At 40.6% G+C, this 27313-nt stretch overlaps 1 protein-coding gene across 2 annotated transcripts in view; it reads right to left on the reverse strand.

Moving 5' to 3' along the window:
* AFG2A (AAA ATPase AFG2A) overlaps positions 1-27313 on the reverse strand; it is a 524877-nt gene that overhangs the window by 147008 nt on the left and 350556 nt on the right. Inside the window, exon 15 of one of the 2 annotated variants that reach the window (XR_012883023.1) lies at positions 5740-5829. The exons of the other annotated variant lie outside the window; for it this stretch is intronic. The gene's annotated coding sequence lies outside the window, so the exon portion shown is untranslated. The remainder of the gene's footprint in view (positions 1-5739; positions 5830-27313) is intronic. 2 annotated transcript variants of the gene reach the window in all.

Consider the following 27313-nt stretch of genomic DNA (forward strand, 5'->3'; position numbering starts at 1 on the left):
ATGGGGACCCTGTGGATGTCAGTAACTTGACGACATAAAGGGTCAGAGAATTTCAGAATTGTTATGACAAACAGGCGTTGCACAGTCAAGCAAATTGCAGCGAAATACAAGTCGTCTTTCCTTAGCACGGATGGGCTGTAACAGCAGACGACCAGTTTGAGTGCCATTGTTATCTAATCGAAACAAAAAGGCAAGACTCCAGTGGGCAAAAGAGCGCAAAAATTGGATCACTAAGAAGTGGAGATGAATCTAGATTTATGTTGCTCCATGCTGATGGGAAAGTCAGAATTTGGCACAAACAGCATGTGTCAACAGTTCACGCTGGTGAAAGTGGAGTAATTGTTTTGTGAATGTTTTTTAGTTATGCTTTGGGTCCTCTGATACCCGTGGATGGACATTTAAACAGTAGTGCTCACCTAAGCATTGTGGCCGACAAGTTTATCCTTTCATGGCAGTTGTTTACCTAATGGCAGAAGGATGTAGTAGTCAATGTAGCGGTCTACGGCTCAATAGAAAGTCTATGAGCACATACTCCGCTACATCGCCTTTCCGGAAAAGCTGAACAGAAACTACGCGGCTAAGCGCTCAAACGAGCCCTTCTGCTGCTTCGTTTTAGCGATTGGTGCGTGTCTCAGTGCTCGGACCCCCACCAATCAAAACTACTGACACGTCACTATGACATGTCAGAAGTTTGTAGAACGTTTAGTTACCCTTTAAACCCTTCTCGCTTTGGCCACTTTTGACCTTCCTGACAGAGCCTCATTTTTAAAATCTGACGTTTCACTTTATGTGGTAATAACTTCGGAATGCTTTTACCTATCCATGCGATTCTACAAATGTTTTCTCGTGACACATTGGACTTTATGTTACTGGCAAAATTTGCTCGATACATTCACTATTTATTTGTGAAAAACACCAAAATTTCGAGAAAAATTGCAAAAATTATCATTTTTCTAAATGTAAATGTATCTGCTTGTAAGACAGGCAGTTACACCACCCAAAATTGTTGCTAATTAACATCCACATATGTCTACTTTAGATTAGCATCGTTTTTTTAACATTCTTTTATTTTTCTAGGACGTTACAAGAACTTAGAAGTTTAGAACTTTAGCAGCAATTTCTCACATTTTCAAGAAAATTTAAAAAGGCTATTTTAACATGGGCCAGTTCAGTTGTGAATAGCTTTGAGGGCCTTATATATTAAAAAACCCCAATAAGTCACCCCATTTTAAAAACATCACCCCTCAAAGTATTCAAAACAGCATTTAGAAAGTTTCTTAACCCTTTAGATGTTTCACAGGAATTAAAGCAAAGTAAAGGTGAAATTTACAAATGTAATTTTTTTTTGCAGAAATTAATTTTTAATCATTTTTTTTGTAACACAGAAGGTTTTACCAGAGAAACACAACTCAATATTTATTGCCTAGATTCTGCAGTTTTTAGAAATATCCCACATGTGGTCCTAGTGTGCTTATGGACTGAAGTACAGGCCTCAGAAGCAAAGGAGCACCTAGTGGATTTTGGGGCCTCCTTTTAATTAGGATATACTTTAGCCACAAATGTTTGGGAAATTATCTAGGGGTATAGTGAGCATTTTAACCCCACAGGTTTTTTGCAGAAATTATTGTAAATGGGCCGTGAAAATGAAAATCTATATTTTTTCAAAGCAAATGTAGGTTTAGCTAATTTTTCTCATTTCCACAAGGACTAAAGGAGAAAAAGCACCGCAACATTTGTAAAGCAATTTCTCCTGAGTAAAACATTACCCCATATGTGGTCATAAATGGCTGTTTGGCAGGGCTTAGAAGGGAAAGAGTGCCATTTGGCGCTCAAATTTAGCAGGAATGGTTTGCGGAGGCCATGTCGCATTTGCAAAGCCCCTGAGAGGACAAAACAGTGGAAACCCCCCATAAGTGACCCATTTTGGAAACTACACCCCTTGAGGAAATTATCTAGGGGTATAGTGAGGATTTTGGCCAACAGGTTTTTTGCAGAAATTATTGTAAGTAGGCTGTGAAAATGAAAATCCAAATTTTTTTCAAAGAAAATGTAGGTTTGGCAAATTTTTTCTCATTTCCACAAGGACTAAAGGAGAAAAAGCACCCCAACATTTGTAAAGCAATTTCTCCCCAGTAAAACAATACCCCATATGTGGTCATAAACAGCTGTTTGGACACACAGCAGGGCTTAGAACGGAAGGAGCGCCATTTGGCTTTTGGAGCTCAAATTTAGCAGGAATGATTTGCGGAGGACATGTTGCATTTGCAAAGCCCCTCAGGGACCAAAACCGTGAAAACACCCAAAAAGTAACTCCATTTAGGAAACTACACCCCTTGAGGAATTCATCCAGGGGTGTAGTGAGCATTTTGAGACCACAGGTGTTTCATAGATTTTATTAGAATTCGGCAGTGAAGATAAAAAAATCCTTTTTCTTCAATAAGACGTAGCTTTAGCTCAAAATTTCTCAACAAATAAAGGAAAAAAAGAACCCCAAAATTTGTAAAGCAACTTCTCTAGAGTACGGCAATACCCCATTTGTGGTCATAAACTGCTGTTTGGACACACAGCAGGGCTCAAAACAGGAGGCGGCGCAATTTGGCGTTTGGAGTGCAGATTTTGCTGGATTGGTTTCTGGGCTCTATGTCGCATTCGAAAAGTTCCTGTGGGACCTAAACAGTGGAAACCCCCCAGAAGTGACCCCATTTTGGAAACTATACCCCTCAAGTTATTCACCTAGGTGTGTAGTGAGCATGTTAACCCCACAGGTGTTTTGCAGAAATGAGTGTGCACTCGATCTTGCAGAGTGAAAATGGGATTTTTTGCATAGATATGCCAATATGTGGTGCCCAGCTTGTGCCACCATAACAAGACAGCTCTCTAATTACTATGCTGTGTTTTCCGGTTTTAGAAACACCCTACATGTGTCCCTAATCTTTTGCCTGGACATTCGACCAGGCTCAGGAGAGAAAGAGTACCATGCAAAGTTGAGGCCTAATTTGGTGACTTACAAAGTATTGGTTCACATTTGCAGGGCTCTGATGTGAAATTATAAAAGAAACCCCTGAGAAGTGACCCCATTTTGGAAACTACACCCCTCAAGGCATTTATTAAGGGGTGTAATGAGCATTTTCACCCAACAGGACTTTTCCATAAATGATTGCGCTGTGGATGGTGCAAAGTAAAAATTTTAATCCTTTCTGCACAGATAAATGTCCCTTCTTATCCTCTTTTGGTCCACACTCCGCACATTTGCAGTTTGGGGAATTTTGCTGGAAAGTGTTATCCTGGTATAATACGGGCGCCCTCGCTTCCAGCAGATATGTTTGGGTCCTCCCCTTCCTGGTTCCCTAATTTTAGGGCCTTAATAAATGTTCCCCTCGGGCCGGCACAACTGCATATTTTTTATTTCCTGACTTTAACTAATTTTATTTTTTGAACGACGTAATGGTATGAGGGCTGTTTTTTTGTGGGTCGAGCTGTAGTTATTATTGGTACCATTTTGGGGTACATGCGATTTTTTGATCACTTTTTATCCTATTTTTTGGGAGGCAAGATGACCAAAAAACAGCAATTCTGGCATAGTTTTTTTTATACAGCGTTTACCACATGTCATAAATGACATGTTAACTTATTTTGCGGGTCAGTACGATTCCGGCGATACATATTTTATAGCACTTTTTTATGTTTTACAACTTTTTGCACAATAAAATTACTTTTGTAAAAAGAATGTCTTTTTTCTATTGCCATGTTCTGAGAAACATAACTTTTTTGTATACAGAGATGTATAAGAGCTGTTTTTTTGCGGGACCAGCTGTAGTTAGTATTGGTACCATTTTTGGATATATGCGACTTTTTGATCACTTTTTATTCCACGTTATGTAGGGCAAAGTGACCGTAAACCGAAATTCTGGCATTGTTTTTTTACGTTTTGTTTTTACGCCGTTCACCACGTGGAATAAATAACATAATATTTTTATAGTTCAGGCCGTTATGGATGTGGCGAGACCAAATATGTATAGTTTATTTTATTTTTTTTCATCAATAAAGGACTTAATAAGGGAAAAAGGGCAATTGTGTTTTATTTTATTACTTGAAACTTTTATTTTTACTTTTTTAACACTTTTCTTTAGTCCCACTAGGGGACTTGAAGGTCCAACTGTCAGATTTTTTTTTCTAATACATTGCACTACCTATGTAGTGCAATATATTAGATCTGTCAGTCATTCACTGACAGCAAGCCGATTAGGCATCGCCTTCGGGCGGGGCCTAATCGGCTTACATAATGGCAAAGCAGGAGACCTTTGTTAGGCCTCCTGTTGCCATAGTAGCAGTCGGCAGTCCTCCGATTGCAGGGCAGGGCTGTCAACCACTAAGATGCAGCGATCGCTTTCGATCGCTGCATCTTAGGGGTTAATGGCAGGAATCGGAGCTAGCTCCGGTTCCTGCCGTTACAGGTGGATGTCAGCTGTAACATACAGATGACACACCGCTGATGACGTTGGCTCAGCTCCTGAGCCGGTGCCATCTTGCCCGAGGCTACGAAAGCCTTTAGGCACCGCCTCCGGTCGGGGCCTGAAAGTCTTTCGCACTAGTCATACAGGGAGGTCAGTGTTAGGCCTCTGGTTGCCTTTGTAGCCACCGGCATCCCGGCAATTTCATTGCTGGGTTGCCGATGAGCTGCAAACACCTTAAATGCAGCGATCGCTTTTGACCACTGCATTTAAGAGGTTAATGGCGATCGGAGAAAACTTCGGTCCTTGCCATTACCCCAGGGTGTCAGCTATAACATGCAGCCGACACCCGTGGATGGTGGCACCGACTCAGCTTCTGAGCCGGTGTCCATTATTTGTCGTATGGATACGGCAAAATGCGGGAAGTACTAGTTTTCCATGACGCATCCATACAACAAATGTCGGGAAGGGGTTAAAGATGAGCTAGTTCGACCTTTTCGTGTTGAAGATAGACTAAAAATCAACTCCCAAACAAGTGGTACAGGAAACAGTCTGCATCTTTCAAGAAAACCGAGAAATGTCCGGAAGGGGTTAAGCGGCAAGTGCGAGAAGCTATCCTGTTCGCATCGTCCAATATTCCTCCAGAACTATTTTAACATCTAGTGGAATCAATGCCATGACGAATTGCTGTGGCTCTGAAGGCTAAAGGCGTTCCAATGCACTACTAGATAGGTGTCTCAAATAAAGTGGCCATTCAGTCTATGTTGTCAAATGTTTATAAACTAAGTAAACTTTAACTACTGCCACTTACACATTTTGTTAAAAAGTGGAAAACCCCATTAATCCTGTTTATTTTGAGAAGAGGGGATGGTATTTGCTAGAAATAAGCTAGTACACAACATTTATCATAAGAAGGATCCTCCTGTATTATATAGACGAGGATTTTTAAATTTTTGAGTATGGCTTCTAGTATCTTAATCGGAAAATTCAAACCATGGTAATTTTGTCATATGGAGAAATGGGCCAATTTTAAGGTTTCTGCTATAAATCATCTATGGGCTGAACTAAAACATGAAGATAGTATGGTACTGTGTAAGGAGAAGCCAGTATGACTGAAGATGACTGATCAAAAAAAAAACAGTGTAACACTAGGGATCTGCAATAAAAAAACAAGGACAAACTATTTTAGGAAATTGCACAGGAAAACAAACGTCTTCTCCTAAAATAAAAAGTACAGTCAATCCTGAAAAATCTGTTATGTAACACAATCTAACGTCGGACTGAATACCTTAATTTGCTTCTTTTTGATTTTCTTTTTGAAATAATGATTGCCTTTGTAGGCTGTTTTCTTCTAAAAAGCAGAGATTATAAAAGGCACCTGTGAAAACAAAGCAAAGTCTACACCATGCAGGATACCCCATAACACCTCTCCTAAATTCATTCCTCAAAAGCAGTGTATGTTTGCCACAGGAATTCAAAACGTTTCTTGATGGTAGCAGCTTGCAGATGAGTCTTCACTTTGATGTTCAAGGAGATGGTACAGTAAGGCAGGTGTCAACCACAATTATTTGAAAGGCTTCAACTTTAGACAGGATTTTTTCCTTGACTAAACAGTAGTCTTATTTATAGAAGTTTGATATACATTTGTTAATCCCCTATGGAATACGGAGACTGGAGCGATAATTAATGAAATCTATTTAAGAACACGAATACTGAGTACATGAGGGCCACTGAACTGCTACCTGAACCATTGATATGATACTAATATAATCCTTGTAAAGTACTTTAAAAACATTTCCGCAGGCGGTTTTGTGTTACCCCTCTTCAAGAAGTTTATCTCTTGGAGAACAAAGTATCGAACATGCTGAAATTCCACATGCTGGATCCTTCTTTTTCAGGAGGAATTAATACACATTAGATTGTCGGCTGATCCTGTGTAAGCATCAGGTTTGGATGACTTCTAATTACATTTAAAGGGGTTTGCCTATCAGGGACATTTATGACATATCCACAGGATATGTCATAAATGTCCGATAGATGCGGGTCCCACCTCTGAGACGCGCACCTATCTCTAAAACGGGACCCTCCAAACGCGGTTTTACCTTCCTCAGTTCTAGCTGCCTCCCGGGCTAATTCCTGATTACATGGTCGGAAATTATTAAAACAGCCTAGCTTGCTGAGCTACGCTCTTACTGTAAATCCCATAGAAGTAAAGACAGTTACAGAAACAGCATAGCACGCGAGATACGCTGTTTTCATATCTTCCAACCATGTAATCAGGAATTGGCCCGGGAGGCAGCGGAAACTGAGAAAGGTAAAACGGCGTTTAGGGGGCCCTGTTCTAGAGATAGGTGCGGGTCCCAGAGGTGGGACTGGAATCTGACATTTATGGCATATCCTGTGGATATGCCATAAATGTCCATGATGGGCAAACTTCTTTAATTTTAATATATATAGCCCGTTTTAGGACCCACAGATATAGCTGCTTTTGATGCCACTGAATGACTTCATTTTTATCTATTGAGTGGTCTCATTTATGGAATTCCACTACCTTAACCCCTTAAGGACGCAGCCTAGTTTGGGCCTTAAGGCTCAGAGCCCATTTTTCAAATCTGACATATTTCACTTTATGTGGTAATAACGTCGGAATGCTTAAACCTATCCAAGCGATTCTGAGATTGTTTTCTCGTGACACTTTGGGCTTCATGTTCGTGGTAAAATTTGGTCGATATATTCAGTCTTTATTTGTGAAAAATTGCAAAATTTAGAGAAAATTTACAAAAAATAGCATTTTTCAGAATTTAAATGCATCTGCTTGAAAAACAGACGGTTATACCACCCAAAATAGTTACTAGTTCACATTTCCCATATGTCTACTTTAGATTGGCATAGTTTTTTGAACATTCTTTTATTTTTCTTGGACGTTACAAGGCTTAGAACATAAACAGCAATTTCTCATATTCTTAAGAAAATTTCAAAAGCCTTTTTTTGAAGGTACCAGTTCAGTTCTGAAGTGGATTTGAGGGGCCTATGTATTAGAAACCCCCATAATACACCCCATTTTAAAAACTAGACCCCTCAAAGTATTCAAAACAGCATATAGAAAGTTTTTTAACCCTTCAGGCATTTCACAGGAATTAAAGCAAAGTGGAAATGAAATTTGCAAATTTCATTTTTTCTGCTGAATTTCAATTTTATAAAAAAAAATTCTGTAACAGAGAAGGTTTTACCAGAGAAACACTACTAAATATGTATTGTCCAGATTCTGCAGTTTTTAGAAATGTCCCACATGTGGCCCTACTGCGCTCGTGGACTAAAACACAAGCCCCAGAAGCAAAGAAGCACCTAGTGCATTTTGAAGCCTCTTATTTATTAGAATATATTTTAGGCAGCATGCCAGGTTTGAAGAGGTGTTGAGGTATCAAAACAATGGAAACCCACCAGAAGTGACCCTATTTTGGAAATTACACCCCTCAAGGAATTCATTTATGGTTTTTGTTATCATTTTGACCGCACAGTTTTTTCACAGCACCTATTTGAATTGGGCTATGAAATGAAAAAAATTATATTTTTTCCAATAAGATGTCATTTTTGATCAAAATTTCTTATTTTCACAAGGAACAACATACCCCATTTTGTTGCCCAATTTGTCCTTAGTGCGGCAATACCCCATTTGTGGTGATAAACTGCCGTTTGGGCCCATGGGAGGGCTCAGAAGGAAAGGACCACCATTTGGCCTACTGGAGCTTTTCTGGTGCTAAGTCATGTATGCAGAAGCCCCTGAGGTACCAGTACAGTTGAAACCCCCGAGAAGTGACCCCATTTTAAAAACTACACCCCTTAAGACATTCATCTAGAGGTGTAGTGAGCATTTTGACCCCACAGGTACTGTGTAAAAGATAATGCGCAGCAGATGGTGCAGTGTGAGATTTGCAATTTTATATATATATATATATGGCATGTCAGTGTCCGATATAGTGTGCCCAGCATGCGCCACCGGAGATATACACCCCTTAAATTGTAATGTGGGTTCTCCTGGGTACGGCAATACCCTACATGTGGCTGTTATCAGCTGCCTGGGCATACGGCAGGGCTCAGAAGGGAAAGATGAGGGGGATAAGCTGTGCGGAGTGCATCAGGGTAAATTAAAAATCAAGGGATGTATGATACATTTTAAAACAATCTTTTATACAGAGCCCTGGTTTTTCGGGACACGTGTCACATTGGTATATTGTGTTCTTCCTTATTCCCCTCTTATAGCAGACTCTGCACCTCTTTTGACTCTTTCCCTTTCCACCGGTTTGGGGAACTTCTCCTGGAAAGTGTTGCCCTGGTACGATGCGTGTGGCCTCGCTTCCAGAAGTACTGGGTGCCCCCCCTTCCTGGTCCATAAAGATTAGATTTTTTATAACCACCTCTTAAAATTCCAGGAAAGTTCCCCTCTGGCCTGCACATCGATGTAGCACGTACGCATTGTACAATGCCATCTGTATGATGTGCACGGCCAGCTTCTTATACCACACCCGCGATTTGCGCATGGCGCTGTAGGGCTTCAGGACTTGATCTGACAAGTCCACCCCTCCCATGTACCTATTGTAGTCCAGGATGCAGTCTGGTTTGGGGGTCTCTGTACTGGTACCTCGTACTGGTACATGGGTGCTGGTGTGGCCATGTATTGTTGTCAATACAAGGACATCTCTCTTGTCCTTGTACTTGACACACAATATGTTGCTGCTAGAATGTGCCCTGCTCTCACCCCTTCTGAGTGTTTGCCCAAGCAGTGTTTTAGGGAGGCCTCTCATATTTTTTCTAGCAGTGCCGCTTGCCACAGTATTTCTGGAAGCGAGGCACTTGAAGAGTGGGACGCTGGTATAAAAATTATCCAGGTAGAGGTGGTAACCCTGGTCCAGCAGTGGGTGCACCAAATCCCACACAATTTTTCCATTAATTCCCAGTAAGGGGGGGCATTCTGGGGGCTGAATACTGCTGTCCTTCCCTTCATATATCCTGAATTTATATGTATACCCTGATGCACTCTCACACAGCTTATACATCTTCACGCCATACCTTGCCCTCTTACTCGGCAGGTACTGGTGGAATTGAAGCCTCCCTTTAAAATGTACCAGGGACTCATCTATAGAAATACACTTCTCGGGGGTGTATGCTTGGGCAAACCGGGCACTGAAATGGTCTAACAGGGGTCTCAGTTTGTACAAACGGTCAAAACTGGGGTCATCTCGGGGTGGGCACTGCTCATTATCCGTATAATGCAAAAAGCGAAGTATTGCCTCATAACGCATCCTGGACATGGCCATACGGTACATGTCCGTGCTCCAGTAGGTCCTAATGGACGACTTTTTCAGAAGCCCCATGTTCAAATGAAGTCCCCAGAACTTGCCCAACTCTGCTGCATCTACAGGGGTCCACCTGTGGGACTGGGCATAAAACGATGTGGGGTTCTTTGTTATATACTGTTGGGCATATAAATTAGCCTGGGAGACCATTAGCTCTATAAAGTCATCAGTGAAGAACTTCTTGAAAAAGTCCATCTCACTGAGCCCTGCCGTATTAAATTTGATCCCCGTGTACCGGGGATTTGGGGCTCATAAATATCTGGTGTGGGTGTCCAAATTGGGTCACTTCGCTCGGGGGTTACAACTTCGGAGGGGTCACTTCGCTCGGGGGCTACAACTGCAGTGGTGGTCCTGGAGCGTCTCCTAGGGGGTTCCTCCTCCTCTTCATCACTGGATGAGGAGGTGGATAAATAGAACAGAGTCTCACCACCCGACGACTCTGTGCTGGAGGCAAGAAATGAATATGCCTCTTCGGCACTAAATGTCCGTTGGGACATGGTTGTTTGGAGCAATAGGCTGCTACCTAAACTAGCCCAAAAATTTGTTTTTATAGAACAAGTGGGCTTCCCTGACACTAAACCTAACTGGGGCGAGGGTACCTAACACTAAACCTAACTAGATTTTATTTGAACTTCCCTTAGACTAAACCTAACTACGGCGACTTTTCCCTGACACTAAATCTAACTATATTATTCCGAGCTTCCCTAACACTAAACCTAACTACGGTGATGGATCCCTAACGCTAGATCTACCTACGGTGACGGATTCCTGACGCTAAATTCCCTGACGCTATACCTAACTACGCTTTGGGATGGTTCCCTGACACTAACTAACCCTAATACTAAACTAACTAAAAGTAAAATTGGCAAAATTCTCTAAACTGCCCTTTTTTTTTTTTTTTTGAATTTTTATATTTACAAAAAACGTGGGGGGAACACAAGGACGAAGGGTACAGGTTCGGGTAGTTTGGGTAGTGGATTGGGGAGGTGGGAAGCAGAAAAAAGTTTGTTTTTTCACTTTTTTTTCACTTTTTAGCACTCTTTATCTTCTCTCCTCTCTTTCACAACCGCTCCGAAACGCCTCGCTAACTCCAACAGAGGCGTTCAGGGCGGGTGCGGCAGGATGTGAGGTCAGAAGAGGAAGTGAAGGGAGAGATCGCCGGAAACAGCAGCTGTCACAGCTCGTGAACGCGCGCCGTGTTTACTCCATGACCTACTATTAGGTCACTGAGTGCGAACGCTATAGTTAGCATGACCTAATATAAGGTCATGGAGCGTTAAGGGGTTAAGTTCCATCAACACCATTGCCATAAAGTCATATTCATGTAGTCTATGGTGCCTGCCCAAATCTATAATATTTTCTTCTGCTTATTCTCTTACATACTTCAGGAACTATGCTTCACATCTGCTGAATGTGCCTTAAAGAGGCTCTGTCACCACATTATAAGTGGCCTATATTGTACATGATGTGATCGGCGCTGTAATGTAGATTACAGCAGTGTTTTTTATTTAGAAAAACAATCATTTTTGACGGAATTATGACTCATATTAGCTTTATGCTAATGAGTTTCTTAATGGACAACTGGGCGTGTTTTACTTTTTGGGCAAGTAGGCGTGGTGGAGAGAAGTGTATGACACTGACCAATCAGCGTCATACACTTCTCTCCATTCATTTATTCAGCACATAGCGATATAGCTAACTGTCTATTCATTGTCAGGACACTGCAGTAATGTTAGTGTGTGTGTATGTGGCTGCACATAGCGATATAGCTATATCGCTATGTGCTGTGTAAATGAATAGAGAGAAGTGCATGACGCTGATTGGTCAGTGTCATACACTCCTCTGTACTACGCCCACTTGGTCATATAGTAAAACATGCCCTGTTGTCCATTGAGAAATCATTAGCATAAAGCGAATATAGGTCATAACTCCGTCAAAAATGATTGTTTTTCTAAATAAAAAACACTGCTGTAATCTACATTATAGCGCCGATCACATCATGTACAATATAGGCCACTTATAATGTGGTGACAGTGCCTCTTTAAGGTAAAAAGCTGTGGATTTACTTTTTAAAGTTATTATACACCTAAAAATCCATGGGTGGCTTTGTTCCACAAACATAACTTTGATAACTTGTCTTATAAGCCAAAACCTATTTATTCGTACATCAACTTAGAAAACCATCGCAGAGGTGCAATAAGCAAGCTATAGGAAAGGTTCTGGAAATGCCCTTGTCAAACTTCTTGCAGGATAGACGAAGGCTCTGAGACATCATGATTAATGAAAAATGCAAATGGTTCTTATGGACTTCATAAACTTACCAATCTCTTGAAAACAGTCTTTTGCTGACTCTATGGGCAAGCTCTTCTCTTCTACTATTCCTAGATCCTCACCTTGGTGAGGGGACCTCTCCTTCCCAATTGTCTGCACACATCCTTAGATTGCTCTCAGTACAACCTCACTTTGTCCATCACCTGTTTGTTTGTTTGTTTGTTTGTTTGTTTGTTTGTTTGTTTGTATCAATAACAATTATCTGCTTACCTCTTTTATGTGATACCATGCTTTAAACTTTTTTTGTATTATTTTTTATTTTTATCTTTTTTCTACCATCTATATATTACTTCTGATAAATCATCAATACACTCTTTTGTACTATTGCCAACTTTAATACTTTATTTTAAAAGAACAAAATATTGCATTCAATGTTCAAAACTGTATTAAAAAGTGTACAAAAAGGTAGTATAACACAGACATGGGATATCTTCTTAAAGGGAACGGATATGCCATAAATGTCTGATCGATATGTGTTCTGGCTCTGAAAGCTGCACCTATGTTGAGGGCCCCGTCACACCTCAGGCAAATAAATGGTGAGGTGGCCATGTGCATTATATATATATATATATATATATATATATATATATATATATATATATATATATATATAGAAAAAAATCGAGCAAAGAAGCAGCACTCAATAGCAAAAAATGAAATTTATTCACCCAACACAGCAACGTTTCACTTCCTCCATGGAAGCATTTTGTGTGCTTCTTTGCTCGATTTTTTCCATATACCTTACTGGGAGAACGTCACTCCCTGTTATTTGAAGCTTAGCACCAGCTGTTTTTGGTTTTTTGCACAGTGCTGCTCCTATTATATGTTTCTATATATATATATATATATATATATATATATATATATATATATATACAGTGGCGTAGCTATAGGGGTCGCAGCGGTCGCAACTGCGACCGGGCCCCGTAGCTAGGGGGGCCCGCAGGCCCCCCTCACCACACTAGCGCTGCAATGATTGCTCTACATTGCAGCTCAGCTGTCAGAGAGTCATTGCACGGAGGGGGAACAAGAGGGTGGAAAATGAATGATAGATGAATCCACTTATCTTACGAGACCCAGGCCCGCCCACTGTACTGTCCACCCAATCAGCTCACTTCTTGCTGTTTCCCTCTTCCTCGTGACCTGTTCAGAGGGAAAGGAATGGCTACAGCAAGAAGATGGTGTGCGTGTCTGCTGCTCCCCTGCAGTACGAGCTGCTCTCTGACCCCACAGCAGATGTAAGTAGCAACTAGTAATCCAGCTCTTAACCCCTTCACTGCATGTATGTATGTCTGTCATGCTGAGCAGTCACACCTCAGGGCTGACAGTTTAGCATAACAGACAAAGTATCTATCTATCTATCTATCTATCTATCTATCTATCTATCTATCTATCTATCTATCTATCTATCTATCTATCTATCTCATATCTATCTATCTCATATCTATCTATCTATCTATTCTATTTATCTCATATCTACACTGGCGTAGCTATAGGGGTCACAATTGCGACCGGGCCCCGAAGCCAGGGGGGCCCACAGCCCCCCGCACCACATCAATAAAAAGTTACTATAGTAACTCGGGACGCGGGCCCCTGTTACTATAGTAACAGACTGACCTTACCTTCCTGGTTCCGGATCGCAGCGGAGGTCCTGACGTCACAGCGCTATGTACCGCGCACAACATCAAGAGGACAGAACTTCTGCCGCGGCTGAAGGGGAAGGTAAGATTGGTTGCCCTGACTGGCGGGGTCCGACTCCCGGGACCCGCCAATCAGCTGTTTTGAAGTGGCCGCAGCACTCGTACGAGAGCTGCTCCCCTTCATTCCGGTCACACTGTGAATCGGTGTCGGCGATTCACAGTATGAGCGAGTAGTGAAATGAAGGGGAAGCAGCTCTCGTACGAGAGCTGCGGCCCCTTCAAAACAGCTGATTGGCGGGTCCCGGGAGTCGGACCCCGCCAGTCAGAGCAACTAATCTTACCTTCCTCTTTAGCCGCAGCGGAAGTTCTGTCCTCTCGATGTTGTGCGCGGCGCATAGCGCTGTGACGTCAGGACCTCCGCTGCGATCCGGAACCAGGAAAGTCCCGGAAGTCGGACCCAGACACATCAGCTATTCATGGCCTATCCTGAGGAAAGGCCATCAATGTTTAGGGACTGGACAACCCCTTTAAGCCTACGATGTAGCAGGCTTAGAGGGCCCATGAGACAGGATCACAGATTGTGTGATCCTGTTTGCTGGGCCCTGTATCTAAGACAATCACATGGTAGGCTTAGATACATGGCCCATGTGTGATCCTGTTTGATGGGCCCTGTATATAAGCCTACCACACTGTCGGTTTAGATACAGGGCCCCAGCACACAGTAATCTTATACTGTATAAGATTACTGTCTGCTGGACCCTGTATCTAAGCCTACGTTGTGGTAGGCTTAGATGCAGGGTCCCAGAGACAGTATCACACATGGGCCCTGTATCTAAGCCTAACACACGTGTTACTAATCATTTTTTGTGTGTTTTCTTACAGGTTCGGTCGTTGGACTACGGCGGATTCCAGGACTACTCCGATGACGGCTTTTTTTTTTGTTATCAATAAAATGGTTAATGAGGGTTGTGTGGGTTTTTTTGTATTTCAATAAAATATTTTTTCTATGTCTTTGTGTTTTTTTTAAACTATATTACTACCGCCTTAGTAATGGCCGCAGGCTGATTGACAGCATCCATTGCTAAGGCGGGGCTTAGTGTTAGCCGGTGCAGAGGCTAACACTAACCCCCTTTATTACCCCGGTACCCACCGCCACCAGGGGTGCTGGGAAGAGCCGGGTACGATCCAGTACTTGACCATCTGTAGTGATGGTCGGCCACTGGGGTGGCCGCAGGCTGGTATTATCAGGAGGGGAAAGGCCAAAAACAGTGGCCCTTCCCACCCTGGTGATGCTAGGCTGCTGCTGCTTTATTGTATCTGGCTGGTTATGAAAAATGGGGGGGACCCCACGTCATTTTAAAAAAAATAAAATAAAAAATAATTGGAAAGAACGATGTGGGGTCCCCCCCAATTTTCATAACCAGCCAGATGCAACACAGCAGCAGCAGGCAGCATTACAAGGGTGGGAAGGGCCACTGTTTTTGGCCTTGCCCAGCCTAATACTACCAGCCTGCGGCCACCCCGGTGCCTGCCCGTCACTACAGATGGTCGGGTACTGGTTCGTACCCGGCTCTTCCCAGTGCTCCTGGTGGCGGTGGGTACCGGGGTAATAATGGGGGTTAGTGTAGCCTCTGCACCCGCTAACATTAAGCCCCGCCTTAGTAATGGAGGTTGCCAATCAGCCGGCGGCCATTACTAATGCGGTGATAATAAAGTTTAAAAAGATACAAGCACATAGAAAAAATATTTCATTGGAATAAAAAAACAACCCTCATTAACCATTTTATTGAGAATAAAAAAAACGCCATCATTGAAGTCCTCGAATCCGAAGTCCAACAACCGAACCTGTAAAAAAACCACAAACACACAAAAATAATCAGTAACACATAAAGAAGCAAAATTATTATTCTTACCTATCCTGGGTCCAGCGCTGGAGCCGCAATGTCAGCGAGCTGGGCCCTGTATCTAATCCAATCATGTGTGATACTGTCTGCTGAGCGGTGTATCTAATCCAATCATGTGTGATACTGTCTGCTGGACCCTGTATCTAATCCTATCATGTGTGATACTGTCTGCTGAGCCCTATATCTAATCCGATCATGTGTGATACTGTCTGCTGAGCCACTGTATCTAATCCTATCATGTGTGATACTGCCTTCTGAGCCACTGTATCTAATCCTATCATGTGTGGTACTGTCTGCTAAGCCACTGTATCTAATCCTATCATGTGTGATACTGTCTGTTGGGCCACTGTATCTAATCCTATCATGTGTGATACTGTCTGCTCAGCCACTGTATCTAATCCTATCATGTGTGATACTGTCTGCCCAGCCACTGTATCTAATCCTATCATGTGTGATACTGTCTGCTCAGCCACTGTATCTAATCCTAGCCATAGTTTATAGGGTCGTAGTGCTATAGATATGCTATGCTGTCTCATATACACACTTTTTTGGGGGCGGACACACATGTATTGGGGCTATTTCCCTGACATTTTAAGCCCTGAGGGTATGTTCACACGGCAGCGTCTGTTACGGCTGAAATTACGGTGCTGTTTTCAGGAGAAAACAGCACCGTAATTTCAGCCGTAATGCATGTGCAGGCGTCTTTCGCTGCGTCCATTACGGACGTAATTGGAGCTGTTTTTCTATGGAGTCCATGGAAAACGGCTCCATTTACGTCTGAAGAAGTGACAGGCACTTCTTTGACGCGGGCGTCTTTTTTAAGCGCCGCCTTTTGACAGCGGCGCGTAAAAAAAAATGACCGTCGGCACAGAACATCGTAAGACCCATTCAAATGAATGGGCAGATGTTTGCCAACGCTTTTGAGCCGCATTTTCGGACGTAATTCAATGCTAAAACACCCGAATTACGTCCGTAAATAGGGTGTGTGAACCCAGCCTTAGTGACGCCCCGGCTGCTAGTGCTGCATTGTTGGGTCACTTAGGAGACCCAGCGATGCAGCTTAAAGCTGCGGACCGTCGACCATGAGAAGTTTGCGGGGGGGGGGGGGGGCCCAGTAAGAAATTTTGCATCGGGGCCCATGAGCCTCTAGCTACGCCCCTGTATATATATATATATATATATATATATATATATATATACATATAAAAGAAAAGAGATCATAGGACAAAGGAACAGCACCAGCACTTCAATAAAGGTGAAACGGTGTTGTTTTAGAAAGGTTATGTGGTGAACCGAAACGTCGCTGGCTTGAGGTGAATGAAAGTCCTGGTGCCATTCCTTTGTCCTATGGTTTCTTCCACATTAAAATTGGGGAATTGATTAATCCTCCGGTAACATGCACATGGCCTAATATTCAGCTGTGTTGGAGTACTGTGTTCATCTGTGTTGTGTGTGTGTGTGTGTGTGTGTGTGTGTGTGTGTGTGTGTGTGTGTGTGTGTGTGTGTGTGTGTGTGTGTGTGTGTGTATATGTATATGTATATATATATATATATATATATATATATATATACAGTGAAGGAAATAAGTATTTGATCCCTTGCTGATTTTGTAAGTTTGCCCACTGTCAAAGTCATGAACAGTCTAGAATTTCTAGGCTAGGTTAATTTTACCAGTGAGAGATAGATTATTGTTATCTAAGTCACAATTATAGACAAACACAATTAGACCACATTTTATTAGTAACCTACAGTGAAGGAAATAAGTATTTGATCCCTTGCTGATTTTGTAAGTTTGCCCACTGTCAAAGACATGAACAGTCTAGAATTTTTAGGCTAGGTTAATTTTACCAGTGAGAGATAGATTATATAAAAAAAAAAAAGAAAATCACATTGTCAAAATTATATATATTTATTTGCATTGTGCACAGAGAAATAAGTATTTGATCCCCTACCAACCATTAAGAGTTCAGCCTCCTCCAGACCAGTTACACGCTCCAAATCAACTTGGTGCCTGCATTAAAGACAGCTGTCTTAAATGGTCACCTGTATAAAAGACTCCTGTCCACAGACTCAATTAATCAGTCTGACTCTAACCTCTACAACATGGGCAAGACCAAAGAGCTTTCTAAGGATGTCAGGGACAAGATCATAGACCTGCACAAGACTGGAATGGGCTACAAAACCATAAGTAAGACGCTGGGTGAGAAGGAGACAACTGTTGGTGCAATAGTAAGAAAATGGAATACATACAAAATGACTGTCAATCGACATCGATCTGGGGCTCCATGCAAAATCTCACCTCGTGGGGTATCCTTGATCCTGAGGAAGGTGAGAACATTATGTTTTGGGGGTGTTTCTCTGCTAAGGGCACACGACTACTTCACAACATCAATAGGAGAATGGATGGAGCCATGTACCGTCAAATCCTGAGTGACAACCTCCTTCCCTCCACCAGGACATTAAAAATGGCTCGTGGCTGGGTCTTCCAGCACGACAATGACCCGAAACATACAGCCAAGGCAACAAAGGAGTGGCTCAAAAAGAAGCACATTAAGGTCATGGAGTGGCCTAGCCAGTCTCCAGACCTTAATCCCATCGAAAACTTATGGAGGGAGCTGAAGATCCGAGTTGCCAAGCGACAGCCTTGAAATTTTAATGATTTACAGATGATCTGCAAAGAGGAGTGGGCCAAAATTCCATCTAACATGTGTGCAAACCTCATCATCAACTACAAAAAACGTCTGACTGCTGTGCTTGCCAACAAGGGTTTTGCCACCAAGTATTAAGTCTTGTTTGGCAAAGGGATCAAATACTTATTTCTCTGTGCACAATGCAAATAAATATATATAATTTTGACTATGTGATTTTCTTTTTTTTTTTTTAAATATAATCTATCTCTCACTGGTAAAATTAACCTAGCCTAAAAATTCTAGACTGTTCATGTCTTTGACAGTGGGCAAACTTACAAAATCAGCAAGGGTTTAAATACTTAATTCCTTCACTGTATATATATATATATATATATATATATATACACACACACACACACACGCAAACACTTTTTTTTAACTTTACTCCATAGTGCAAGAAATAATACAGCAGAAACTAAACAATGAGGGGCCTATTAAGATGGGTTTTAATAAAGAATATGAGCACATTTTTATGTTGGTGTACGTAGCTTCCTCCGAGCGGAGTAGCCTGCAGATGTGAGCATTCCACAAGCATTCTGCTGCTGCCAGAAAGTTAGCTCTAGTTAAGGGTCAAAATACTTAATTTCTTCCTCCAAGCAAAGTAAGCAGAGAAGGTTAATGCTATCCAGTCCCCTGCAAAAGTCCTGGCTCCAATCCAATTCTGGAAAATGGAGAAATATAAATAACAATGCACCTGACAGTTAGTTCAGGCCCGGAGGCAACAAGTCGTTTTCAGAGAAACATATCCTTTCCTACGTGGAAATGACAGGAAATGTAAAATGCCAGAGTAATACTATAGAACATCATGACACCTATGTCTATTATTTTGGCTAACACTGATTTCAGAATCTGCAAAAATTAGTTACCGGGTCATAAAGTGAATAAACAGCTTAAAGCTTTCACCCCCTCTGCTAATCACTTTCCCTGTTCCTCCTATTAATTCCATAGCCTCCTGCTCAAAATAAGCAATGTTGTACCAAAAAGGAGCAGCAGAGATTTCAATGCCTGCCATAATCCATTTTATGATTACAGGGGTTTTCTGACAAAAGCAAAAGGCCCCTGAACGAAAAAAAATATATTAACGTTTGGAATGTATTTAACCCTTTCAGGACCGAGCTCATTTTGGCCTTCAGGACCAGCCCCATTTTTTTCAAATCCGACATGTGTCACTTTATGTGGTAATAACTGAGATTCTGAGATTGTTTTCTCGTGACATATTGTACTTTATGCTAGTGGAAAAAAATGGTCAATAAATTCATTGCTTATTTGTGAAAAACACCAAAATGTAAAGAAAATTTGCAAATATTATGATTTTTCTAATTTTAAATTTATCTGCTTGTAAGACAGACAGTAATACCACACAAAATAGTTACTATTTCACATATTCCATATGTCTACTTTATATTTGCATTGTTTTTTGAACATAATTTTATTTTTCTACGACGTTACAAGGCTTAGAACTTTACCAGCTTTTTCTCACATTTTCAAGAAAATTTCCAAAACCTATTTTTATAGGTACCAGTTCAGTTCTGAAGTGGCTTTGAGGGCCTTATATATAGAAACCCCCATAAGTCACCCAATTTTAAAAACGACACCCCTCAAAGTATTCAATACAGCAAAAAATAGAACATGGGGAGAGAACCTCCAGCTCACCTGACACACTCCAGTGTGTCGTAGATAGCGCCCGGATCCTCATGTCGGCACACGGACAGCAACAAGAGAAAAGGAAGGGAGGTAGGATCCAGCGCTAAGTAACGTTAAAATGGAAAATGTTTTCCAAGTTTAATTGTTTAGATTAAAAGGAAAGTCCAGTTGTATTGGGTCCTGGGTGTGTAAGAAGTGGAGGGGTGGTATCCTCTAGGCCTACGCGTTTCGGACGACTGCCGCGTCCTTAAACTTGGCTGTGGTAAGTCCTTAAGACCAGAGAAACCAGAGAAACGCAACTCAATATATATTACCCAGATTGTGCAGTTTTTAGAAATATCCCATGTGGCTCTAGTGCGCTAATGGACTGAAGCACCGGCCTCAGAAGCAAAGGAGCACCTAGTGGATTTTGGAGCCTCCTTTTTATTACAATATATTTTAGGCACCATGTCAGGTTTGAAGAGGTCTTGTGGTGCCAAAACAGTGGAAATCCCCCAAAAAGACACAATTTGGCAAACTACACACCTCAAGGAATTAATCAAGGGGTATAGTGAGCATTTTAACCCCACAGGTTTTTTGCTGAATTTTGTGGAATTAGTCCGTAAAAATTAAAATCTAAATTTTTTTCAATAAAACTTAGAAATTATACATTTTTACAAGCAATAAAAAAGAAAAAGCCCCCAAGATTTGTAAAGCAATTTCTCCTGATTACGGCAGTACCCCACATGTGGTAATAAACGGCTATTTGGACGCACAGCAGGGCTCAGAATCGAAGGAGCGCTATTTGGCTTTTGGAGATCAAGTTTACTCAATTGGTTTTCGGGTGTCATGTCACATTTAAAATCTCGGTTTTAAAAAAATTATTTTGTTTTTGTGTCGCCATATTCTAAGAGCCACAACTTTTTTATTTTTTTTATCAGGAAAGCTGTGTGAGGGCTTGTTGTTTGCGGAACAAACTGTAGTTTTTATTGGTACAATTTTTGGGTGCATGCGACTTTTTGATCCCTATTTATGAAAATTATTTGGGAGCTGAAGTGACTAAAAATAGCGATTCTGGTATAGTTTTTTAATTATTTTTTTTATGGCGGTCACCGTGCGGAATAAATTACATTATATGTTTATAGTTCAGGCCGTTACGGACGCAGCGATACCAATTATGAATAGTTTATTTATTTTTTCATTTTTTTCTAATAATAAAGGACTTTATAAGGGGAAAAAGTCAATTTTTACATTTTATTATTTTGACATTTTACTTTCGTACATTTTTTGTAACTTTTTTTACTTTTTTTTTTTAGTCCTTCTATTGACTTGAAGATCCAATTGTTGGATCGTTATTATAATACCCTGCAATTCTTATGTATTGCAGGGTATTATACCTGTCAGTTTCACACTGACAGGAGGCATATTAGGTCTTGCCTCTGGCAGGACGTAATCGCCTTCAATAGATGGCAGACCAGAAGCCTTTCTTAGGCTTCCGGTTTCTATAGCAATCGCCCCCCCCCCCCCGCATGAATCGGCCCCCGCAATCGCGTAGCAGGGTGCCGATGTTGCTATAACAACTTAAATGCGGCGGTCACTATTGACTGCCGCAATTAAGGGGTTAATCGGTTCAGATCACCGCTGTGATCCGACGCGATGTTTTCCCCCAGTACTAAGGCTGCTAGTAGCAGCCCGTACTGGGAGATGCCGGGCTGCGGGGAGTGCCTGTGTGCTCTGTTAGGAGCACACGTAAATTAACGGGCTGCAGGCACAAGTACCAGCTCTGCAGCCCGTTAATCTACGTGGGGTGGTCGGGAAGGGGTTAAAGAGGTATTTCAACAAAACGCATTTATGGCATAGTCTATGGGAGTTACAGAAACAGCCAAGCAAAGAGGCTGGAATATATATCTAAATGGTGGTCACGAGCCCTCGTTCTTTTTATAGGCCAGGGACCCAGAGGTTCCCCGGTCGCTCTGATATTTTTAGGAGGTGTCATCCATAATGATATGACATCACTACGGTTAAAAAGTCACCAAGGCCAGCAGCAGGGCAAAAGGACCACCTGACAACATAAGTTGCATTTTCCTAAGTTTCTAAAAATGATATGCAGGGTGGACTGACAATTTAGGCAGTAACTTTTGACCAGAGGATGCCCACAGCCATTTGGTCAGTTAAGGTTTTTTTTATTTTTACGTTGACATAGCCGTAGGAGAGCTTGCTTACTGCTTATTGCGGGACGAGTTGTAGTTTTTATTGTCATCGTTTAAAGCAGGGGTCGGGTAAGTGGGCCACATAGAAAAAATGTGAAGTTGATGGGCCGCATTACTTTCAAATTTGATACATTACAAAATTATTGTTAATCAATTAGTTATTTGAACTACTATAATAATACTACATTACGATAATAATACGACATTACTATAATAATAATACTACATTACTAGAATACTACTACATTACTATAACAATACGACATTACTATAATACTACTACATTACTATAATACTACATTACTATAATACTACATTACTATAACAATACGACATTACTATAATACTACTACATTACTATAATACTACATTACTATAAAATACTGCATTACTATAATACTACATTACTATAATAATACTACATTACTATAATAATACTACATTACTATAACTACTACTACTACATTACTATAATTGCTATAATAATGCTACACTACTATAACAATACTACATTACTATAATAATACAACATTACTATAACAATGCTACATTACTATAACAATGCTACATTACTATAATACTACATTACTATAATACTACATTACTATAATAATGCTACATTACTATAACAATACTACATTACTATAATAATACGACATTACTATAATAATACTACATTACAATAACAATGCTACATTACTATAATACTACATTACTATAATAATGCTACATTACTATTATAATATTACATTACTATTATAATATTACATTACTATTATAATATTACATTACTATAATAATACTACATTACTATAATACTACATTACTATAATAATACTACATTACTATAACAATACCACATTATTATAATACTACATTACTATAACACTACACTACTATAACAATACTACATTACTGTAATAATACCACATTACTATAAGAATACTACATTACTATAATAATAGCGCTAGGTTTAAACTTAAAGAGGCTTTGTCACCACATTATAAGTGGCCTATCTTGTAAACAATGAGATCGGCGATGTAATGTAGGTAACCGCAGTGTTTTTTATTTAGAAAAACGATCTATTTTCACGAAGTTATGAGCGATTTTAGCTTTATGCTAATTACTTTCTTAATGCCCAACTGGGCGTGTTTTTACTTTTGACCAAGTAGGCGTTGTAAAGAAGTGTATGATGCTGACCAATCAGTGACAAATCAGCGTCATACACTTCTCTCCATTCATGTAATCAGCACATAGTGATCCTGCGTCGTTCACTATGTGCTGTCACATACTCAGACATTAACGTTACTGAAGTGTCATGACAGTGAATAGACATCACCTCCAGCCAGGACGGGATGTCTATTCACAATCCCGACACTTCGGTAACGTTTGTGTGTGACTCACAGCACAGCAAGCGTAATCTCGCGAGATCACGTTGTAAATGACAGTTTACAGCGAGATTACGCTTGCTGTGCTGTAAGTCCCACACAAACGTTACCGAAGTGTCAGGATTTTGAATAGACATCCCGTCCTGGCTGGAGGTGATGTCCATTAACTTTCAAGACACTTCAGTAACGTTAATGTCTGAGTATGTGACAGCACATAGTGAACGACGCAGGATCACTATGTGCTGATTACATGAATGGAGAGAAGTGTATGACGCTGATTGGTCAGCGTCATACACTTCTTTACAACGCCCACTTGGTCAAAAAGTAAAAACACGCCCAGTTGGGCATTAAGAAAGTAATATGTGGACAGCGATGTCGGGGGATTCCACACAGTCCCGGAGCACAGCCTATACTAGCGCTCTGCCCAGGACTCAGGCTCTGGGAAGCCCCAGACATCGCGTGTCCAGTCATGGACAGCGATGTCAGGGGATTCCAGAGTCGCCGAGCAGAGCCTATGCTAGCGCTCTGCCCGGGACTCCGCTCTGGGGAAGACCCTGACAATACTGTCCATATATGGACAGGAATGTCAGGGAATTCCACAGAGTCACGGAGCAGAGCCTATACTAGCGGCTCTGTGTCCCACGGGCTGCAGATGACAGACTCAGGGGCCGCATGTGGGCCGCGTGCTTGAGACCCCTGGTTTAAAGTATTATATAATCTATTGGGAAATTGAAAAATAAATTCTCTTTGGGGTGGAATTGGAAAAAAAAAACTGTGATTCCTCCATTGTTTTTTGGGTTTTGTTGTGACGGTGTTCACCAAGCAGTAAAAAAAATAAAAAAATAAATGTTAACTTTATTCTGCATGTTAATATGTAACGACTTTTTGATAATTTTTTTGTCCATTTTTTTTAAATTGACGTTAAAATTGCGGACCAATGTCTGTTGAGCAGGAGGAGCTGAGAAGATTGATAGACTGACGGAAAGCTTACACGGAACTCATGAACAGAGTCCGAACGCAGATGTGAACGAAGCCTAAGAAGCAGGTTTACCATTTCCTCTGCTATGCTTGCTGCTACAAAGTGTTTTAAAATAATAACAAGCACATGGGTTATGTACCAGTCTGTAACCTTCTAATAAACAAGGTACATAAATAAGAAGCTCTTGGATTGATTCCTGTTTTTCTTCTAACAATGCATTTGCTATGTGGAGTTTTAAAAAGTGTAAGCACAGCTTTCTAAACAATGAAATCTCCGCTACAGGTGGTCCCTAGGGTAAATCCAATGTTTGCAGAGTCCTTTCACTTCCCAAGTACAATTCGGCTGTGCTGGAGGACACAGAGATGAAGCCCTGTAAGCTGCCTGGCTTTACCGTTAGCTTCAAATAGCAAATAACACAGGAAACTACCCATCGAGATCAAGGTGCATACTGTCAATGAATTCAGCAAACAAAGGCAGCTCCATCTGCAGTGTATTGTCGCACGGAGCTGAGAATCCAGGTGCACAAGTGACAGACAGCTCTAGGGCTTCTCCTTCCTGGACAACATGGGGGGCTGCAATCTAATACAAGCCATGACAATCTCATTTTCTGAACTGTACGTTGTTTGTTTGCCATGGGCTACCAGGATACTTTTTCTCAGAGCCAGTCTTGATACAATTTTGATACACTCACGTAGCTTATTAAAGATGCATGTATATATTATGTGTTGTCTACCATGGTATTGTTGACATGGTGGCAGTTTGCAGTATGTTGCGGAGACAAAACTCACCAATCTTTTGGGCGTGTAAAGGATTTACTGCATTTAGGTTCCATCAGACACCAAAAACTGCAGTTGAATACACAACAGTTGCACTACATAGAAGTCAATAGGAGATGCAGGACTGATAGATCTAGGTGTGGATTGGTGAATTTCCACACAGGCACATTGAGACGCAAAGCCAATAAACCAGTTGAGTGTCATAAGTTGTCGGTGGAAAACAAAGTGATTTGTGCCATTGACAGCTGTAAGTAGAGAAGTGTCTATGAACCCAATGGCTGTTGGGAAAATGGCCACTGACCAATCACCTGACCACACAGCGGCCCCCTTTATGTTTTGCCAGGCATCGCAAGGCACAAGTTTATCCTGATCCCAACAATCCATACAGGAAAGTATACCATAGCACTCACACGAGCACATATATTACTATTCCCATTTAATAAATGATGCTTGTTCTTAGTTACGCTACACAATGCTAATTGCTGATTGGTTGTTGTGGGTTTCTGCATATTTACACTTTGGTAGTAAGTGAATAGTAGCCTTTGTTGCCAAGTTTTAATTATACAATACAGAATGATTGCTAGACTGTATCATGCAATACCCTGTGAACAATGCATCCTTTATTCAATACGAAGACATTTATAGCTTATACTATTAATGAAACAACACATTTGAATTTATATGGCACAAAGATTTACTAATTAATTATCTTGTCAAGTAGATAAATGGTAACCGGGAATATATGGTCCAAACAATGTACTGCTACCTTAGTGTTTTCCCTATAATGCTATAGGCTCTCCTGTGCCCAGAAACAACTTCCACTGGTTTAGCTCACAATATTGTTCTGTATGTACACACTCACTACAGGTACTGCAGATGGATTGACTTTTTTGCTGTCATGTATGCTTCACGTAGAATGTCTTTGGTGCTGCTCTGATTTGATAGATAGATAGATAGATAGATAGATAGATAGATAGATAGATAGATAGATAGATAGATAGATAGATATGAGATAGATAGATAGATAGATATGAGATAGATAGATAGATAGATATGAGATAGATAGATAGACAGATATGAGATAGATAGATAGACAGATATGAGATAGATAGATAGATAGATAGATAGATAGATAGATAGATAGATAGATAGATAGATAGATAGATAGATAGATAGATAGATAGATAGATAGATAGATAGATAGATAGATAGATAGATAGATAGATAGATAGATAGATAGATAGATAGATAGATAGATAGATAGATAGATAGATAGATAGATAGATAGATAGATAGATAGATAGATAGATAGATAGATAGATAGATAGATAGATAGATAGATAGATAGATAGATATGAGATAGATAGATAGATAGATAGATAGATAGATAGATAGATAGATAGATAGATAGATAGATAGATTGATAGATAGATAGATAGATAGATAGATAGATAGATAGATAGATAGATAGATAGATAGATAGATAGATAGATAGATAGATAATACACAACATATAATTGTTTGACTATACTGAGAAAAGTGAATTTAGATAAAGCATTTAAATGCGAAAAATTATTAGAAGAATCGTAACTGCATCTGTAATTGCGTTTTTAAAGCTCTAGCCATACTCATGATGTAACGTCACTATGTGCTGACATTATTTCCTAATAAACAACTAATATTGCATTGAAGCCAGACAATAGGGTTATGATGTCATATGGAAATCTACCTAAATATTTTTTCCCAGATCTGACTTTTATGTCATTTCAACAGCACATGATAAGAATCTGACCCCAAACCGCAGGGTCGGTTTCCTACTTAATCACTAGAAAAGGGAAGAAGGGAAGACACCGGCCTCTAATGGTGGGATAACAGAAGAATGTTTTAGGTTAATAACGCGAGGTTATTACACTCACACAATACTAAGAGTAAAACAGCATTTAGATAAAAATAGTGGCAAATGCCAG

The sequence above is a fragment of the Rhinoderma darwinii genome, chromosome 1 (genome assembly GCF_050947455.1).
Source record: "Rhinoderma darwinii isolate aRhiDar2 chromosome 1, aRhiDar2.hap1, whole genome shotgun sequence".
Classification (NCBI taxonomy): Eukaryota; Metazoa; Chordata; class Amphibia; order Anura; family Rhinodermatidae; genus Rhinoderma; species Rhinoderma darwinii.